This window comes from Anopheles ziemanni, chromosome 3 (assembly GCF_943734765.1).
Source record: "Anopheles ziemanni chromosome 3, idAnoZiCoDA_A2_x.2, whole genome shotgun sequence".
Taxonomy (NCBI): domain Eukaryota; kingdom Metazoa; phylum Arthropoda; class Insecta; order Diptera; family Culicidae; genus Anopheles; species Anopheles ziemanni.
Genome location: NC_080706.1, coordinates 29952645 through 29958644, shown reverse-complemented (window position 1 = coordinate 29958644; position 6000 = coordinate 29952645).

Genomic DNA, 6000 nt, shown 5'->3' with positions numbered 1-6000 from the left:
CTCAAGTCACTTCCCTCGCCGGTTGGATTGTTTTTCCTTTCGCGCCGGCCCCCAAGCCCCCTTGCTTTCCATTTTCCTCCCATCGAGCTTGGAGAGCTTCCACCTCAGCTGCACTGACTCATTCACTTCGCTTCACTTTTGCTCGTCGCGATGCTGACCTTGGCGATGGAATGCTTTAATCGCGTTTCCGCGTGCTCCGGCCCGGTATTTCGCATCTTCATTCTCCTCCTCCTCCCGGCCCACTCGGCGCGGGCCAGTCGTCCCTCGAACCGAGATGGAGCGAGATGCATTCGAAACCCACGGAACTGCAACCCACGGTCGGGACGGAGAAACAACAACGCCTTTCTGTTGATGCCGGGTTTGGACGATTTTTCTCCGATGCACCGCAAAACCCGACAGGAGGACGTTTATACGAAGCGGAAGCCAATCGTGTTATCTCGTGACGAAGACGGTTGTTGTGACAGCTTTCCGTCGGCACCGGTACGGTATGTCCTTTTGGTTGCACGCCTCGGTGGCGAAGAAGTATTGCCCAAATTGTCTCAAAACATCAAACGGCTCAGACAACGTTTTTTCGACGCACCGACATCGTAAATCACTCACCGTTAATTATATACAAAACAGGAAGCATTGCGTTAGGTTTAATAAAGTCACCACCGGCGGCGACCGTTCCGATCGGTTGGGTAGGCTCCATTTTTCGAGGTTAGGACATTTCCACTTGGTTCGGTTTTGGTCTCCGATCTTCTCCACGGCGTGATTACATAAAGTTGCATCGTTCGGTCACGGTAATATGCGATGACCACACACCGCAGGCACTTTGAAAGGAAAGGCAAAGTTAAAAACGCGTTGACCGTGAAACGGTTGCTTCACACGCGCAGAAGAAGATGGTTTTGTTAAATCCTTTTTATTTCTTTCCTTCCCCGCTCCTAAGCTGGCATCAGTTTTGATCTATAAGGTGCCCATTTTGACGCCATTTCGATCCGGCGATACGGTTCGGTGGCTTTGACGCAATTTATGCTGGCTATTAGAGCAGCGAAATGATAAGGATTAGGTGAATAAAACAACATGAAACGCAACGAGGAAACCAACGGGTGCGTCCTTGGGGTAATAAAGATTTCCGAGGATTGTCCAGTGAAACAAAAGAGGCTTTGGTGTTGGTAAAAGGTTGACAAAAAAGCAGGTTGATGAAGTAATTTCTTACTGATACGGGTGGTTTTTTAAATAACAACAACCAAACCGTGGCGGGAAAACATCCTTCTCATAATTTAACGCAGCAATGTAATTACCCCTTTTTCTTGTGGAATTCCATTGTTCGTGTACTAAAATGTCCAAATGTTTTTTTTCTACCCACAAAAAAACAAAATGGTACCACTTTGCCGCAGATCGCTTCATTTGATTTTCCTTCGCCACAATTTGTCTGCCTTGTTAAGCAATCGCTTTTCGATACTAAAAACATAATGAATAAAAATTATGGCAGACGGCAGCGAGCAAAGCATTTAAAAAAAGGGAACGACCCCGTAATGCTTTGAACCAACCGCCCGGTCCCCCCCCGATCGTAATCTAATCATCTGGTTTTTCCCACCATTTTTCCCGCCCCGCAAGCGTTGTTGAATAACCATCCTTCCACCGTCGCGCTTTCCATCGACTGCATCTCCCGGCGGGGGTGGGACACTCATTGGGGGATCATCGGGGTGAGGTGTTGTTGCGTTTGCCGGTGCACGGTGGCGCCACAGTTTTCACGCGGGCCACATTTCCCCGCCACGTCCCCGGGTCAAGACGAATGCTGTGGCTCACGCGGTTGGCTTATGGATTGCGTCTCATTATCGCGTTTATGACACACGGCTCGGTGTGTGTTACACGGCTCAAGATGGGCAGAAAAGAAAAACCGAACCAAACTAGGCTACTCCCAACCTACATAATCATAAAAGGCGACGGGTATTTAGGCTCCCGTGATTAGCTACACTGGTGGGCTTTGTGGCAACATTTTGGCAAAATTTTACACCCAATCCCTCCGATGGGGATGGGAACAATGGGTGCTTGTCGGATGGGAACGATGTATCTCACGACAAATTCCCTGCCCCCCGTCTGGGTGGCGGGTGGGACCTCCTTCCCGTGCTTTCCCGCAGCCAATTGCGCGGTTTTACGGGACGCGTTTGTTTTGTCTCGTTAGAACCGTTTTATTGCCAAGCGAAACATTGGGAATCGCGAAAGCCGTATTGCGGTATAATAAGCGCTCTCTCCGTAGTTGAATGTGATGTAATGATTCCACATGCGAAGGAAAGGTGATACAACCGGCGATATAAAATGCAATCAAATGCAGTGACCGCCTTTCGGTATCGACCAAACAGTGCCGGTAAACTAGCATACTCAAATGGTGCTCATGTTTCGTGCATGTATAAAAATCATTTTTATTCACCGTATCCAAGATATTAAATATCTATTTGCTTTATTAGACTTTTTGTTTGGAGAATATTAGAAGAAAATGATCAAACATAGCAACACTGTGGAACATCATTTAGATATTTCAGTTGTACACAACTTTGAATGAACTATACGAAAACTACGTTAAAGACGGGTGGTTTTTTAATGTGTCATTGTTCATATCAGTAATAGTCGTGTAAAGTTAAGTCTTCTTTTGTACGAAAGTCTTTTTACTCACGTATGTTAAATGTTTGGTCTCATAACATGTTCCGTGGCACCTGTCAACTGTTTCCTAACTTTCACTATGTTTCACAATGCAATTTTAAAGTAGAAACTAGTGATAAGAACAACAATTCTTTTTGGAGATTCGAATCTTTCAATCCCTATTTTGTAAGATAAAACGCGAAAAATGTGTTGGTAACAGGGATATATAAAAAGAGTGTATATAATATCAAAAGAGTGAATGAGTAAGTAAAACAGATGCTGGTTGCCACAGTGACGCGAGTCTCAAGGAGGAGGTATTCGAATCTATACTTGGGATTCCTTGTACGGATTCAAATCACTGGGACGACTAGTAGGCAGCACTTTTACTTATTCATTCACTCTTTTGGGATTCGAAGCCGTGTTGTGATTTAAATAAAGAGCTACAAAAACGAAATCCTATCTCACTCAGTGCGCACATCACTAGTCATCAAATACCTTAAAAATGAGCTAAACTAAAGTGCTTCTTGGTCCTAAATGAACCTATGAATTTGCCTAATCAATTTTTTCGGCAAGTTTCTGGTTTGTTTATAATCTCTTACGTTTTTAATGCAATTTCCTACTCATGAATATTACTCAAAACATTTATCAAAATTGTCGAAATTTTCCTCTGAATCTTTGTTCTAGCCAATTAAATTGGTTTAACACGTTGCGTACCGAGCGTTTTTGGCACAATTTTTAGTACAATCTTTTTAATTAAAATTTGGGTAAAAGAGTAAATGAGGCCCCGAATCCCAACCGAGACCGGATCCTCCCCTGTACGAGAGGACTGACTATCCACGTACAACAGGGAAAGAAGTCTCGTAAGCCCTTAACGGGCAGGCATGACCAAGAGGTCGTTACGCCAAGAAGAAGAAGAAAGCTCCTGGGCCGCATGAAGCTCCGATGCAATTTTCATGTTACATTTTCATTTATTTACGGGTCACAAACTTTTTAGAACTAGTTGCTGCTGTCACCCACTCTTGGGTGACGTGGTACGGAACGTGTTAAAATTAAATTAAAAATCAATTTGTGAGTTGCAATGTAGTCTACTTCACTCGTCATAGCGTTTAATTAAATTCTTTTTTTTTTGCTTAGATCGATATTCCGTTGATATTAGATAATACGAAAATTATGTATCTCTTCACAAAGGTCCTTCTGATAATAACTTTAACGAGTTGTTGATGGAAGCAAAGATTAACAGTACGACTAAAACACCTTTGGAAAAAAAAAATCTCCGTCGGAAGAGAGGCCGCCCCTGCGCGCACGCGTCCGATGTTTTATGACACTGGCCATATCAACAAACCCGCTCACGCCGAAACCGATTAGTCACCGGTGGAGGGCATTCGCAACCTCTGCTGCTGGTCCGCGAAAAACCCGTCAAAACATGACGCGCGAAAAGTGCGCCACCTGGGCCGGGAGTGGGAGGCGGTTTTTTTTCTCTCGTTCCGATCCTTCACTCCGCCGGAGTTTGCCCAGAGTTTGGCCGTGCGCGACCCCATTTCTATCGTCTCTCATTAACCATGCTAGATTTTTGCCAGAGACCAGTAGCATAAGGGGAGGCAGTGGTAGGGTGGAGGACTGGTGCGTGGAGCATTGGAATGCTGGTGGCGAAAAAGTCCTCCCCCTGCTCGCCATCTCGGTCCTTCCCGGCTCCCGGGAGCCGAGCTGCGCGTAACTGAATCGAACGCAAAATGCGGTCACTTTTCGGTGCAATTTAAGATGTGTGTGTGTGTGTGAGTGTAGGTGCGTGCGTGCCTGTCTGTCGCTTTGCAATCCGCGACAAACACGTCACTGACTTGGCATTTCAATTATGCTCGATTTTCAAACCGAAAAATCAAACTCCTGAAAGAATTGGCCGAAGGATGGAAGAGATCAGGAGGCCTGTAACGTGTTTCGTCATTGGAACGGCGATGTAATAAGAATCATTCCACGGCACGAGAAGCCATGGCAGCGAAACAATTCCATTCGGTAGTCGTAAACGACAGAAAACGTGCCTCCGATGGAAAATGGGGTAGCAAAGGGGTTGCGGGGAGGGGAGCGATACCGACCCTCCAGGAGATTTCTGGGCATCAATCATCGTCGGACTGCCCGGTAATGGTGTGCATTATCTTGCGAATTGCTTCGGGGGTTCGCCACGGTGGTTCAAATCCCCAAAGGAGGATGGGGGGTGGGTTGATGAGGTCTTTCAAATTCCAAACGGTCTTATTTTTTACCATTTCGCCAAAAGAAGTCAAAGAGGAAAAAGAGCCAAAGAGTGAAAAAAAAGTGCACGATTGTTTGCCAAAACGTTTTGTTTCTTCGAGAGAAGATTTGGGGAATCATTTTGCCGACGTCTTATACTTTTTTTTCCGCCCATCTCCAATCGCCTTACAGGCGAGTAAGACGGTGGAATACTTCCCGGGGACGACGAGCTGCAAAACTAATAAATATTCCACATGGGAATGGTGTCAAGAGTGAGACCGCTGGGATTGGTATACACACACACACACACACAAAAGCAGCTTTATAGCAGCCGTCTTGGGGAATTGCGGTGAGAAAATGGTGATTTTACTGCAATGTTTCGGTTTTTTATGGACTATCGGCAGTAAAATTTCAATTCGTAGGAGCAAACGAATAATAATAATAATTTTATAACCTCTTACATGTTTGTAAAGTGTTTATGTATCTCTTAATTAGGCTTACACATTTTTAAAGTTGTTGAATTTATAAATGCAGTTTATTTTCACTCAAACAATTCAACAAAATGTTAAAATTTCTACCATCAAAATGGTTGCATTATACCGATGCAAAAAGAATGGAATAGTCCATAATATATTAATAGGCTATAGTTGTTACAAAACTACATCCCTTGGAATGTTTTATCTTTTGCTTGCTTTTATAAACCCGAAGGTTTAGCACCTTGACTGCCAAGTTGTTTTTGTACAGGTGTTTAGTACAATCATGTTTTGTTAAAATTTCGTTTACAAATTAATAAACGAACAGTTTTCCAAAACTAAGCGAAGAGTAGGCTTTCCAAAGGATACATTTTAGTAAATATTCTGCCTAGTGCAAAGGACTTATGAGTTAACGTCAACAAATCATATGTATAATACATTCAATGCTCGACATCCTCTACGTATTTCTCACTCCTTTAACAATCGAATTAAGCTGTGACCGGATCCTATCATAAACGGTTGCCCCTCGGATAGCCGAAGGGTTACCGCTTACTTATCTAACCATTTGTTTACACTAATCACCCATTACCGTCAGCGATTATCTTATTACCGGAACCCGCGGTCTCTCGCTCGGGAAAGAGGAAGAAACCGTGCACCACTCAAGGGGAAACGATATCAAAATACC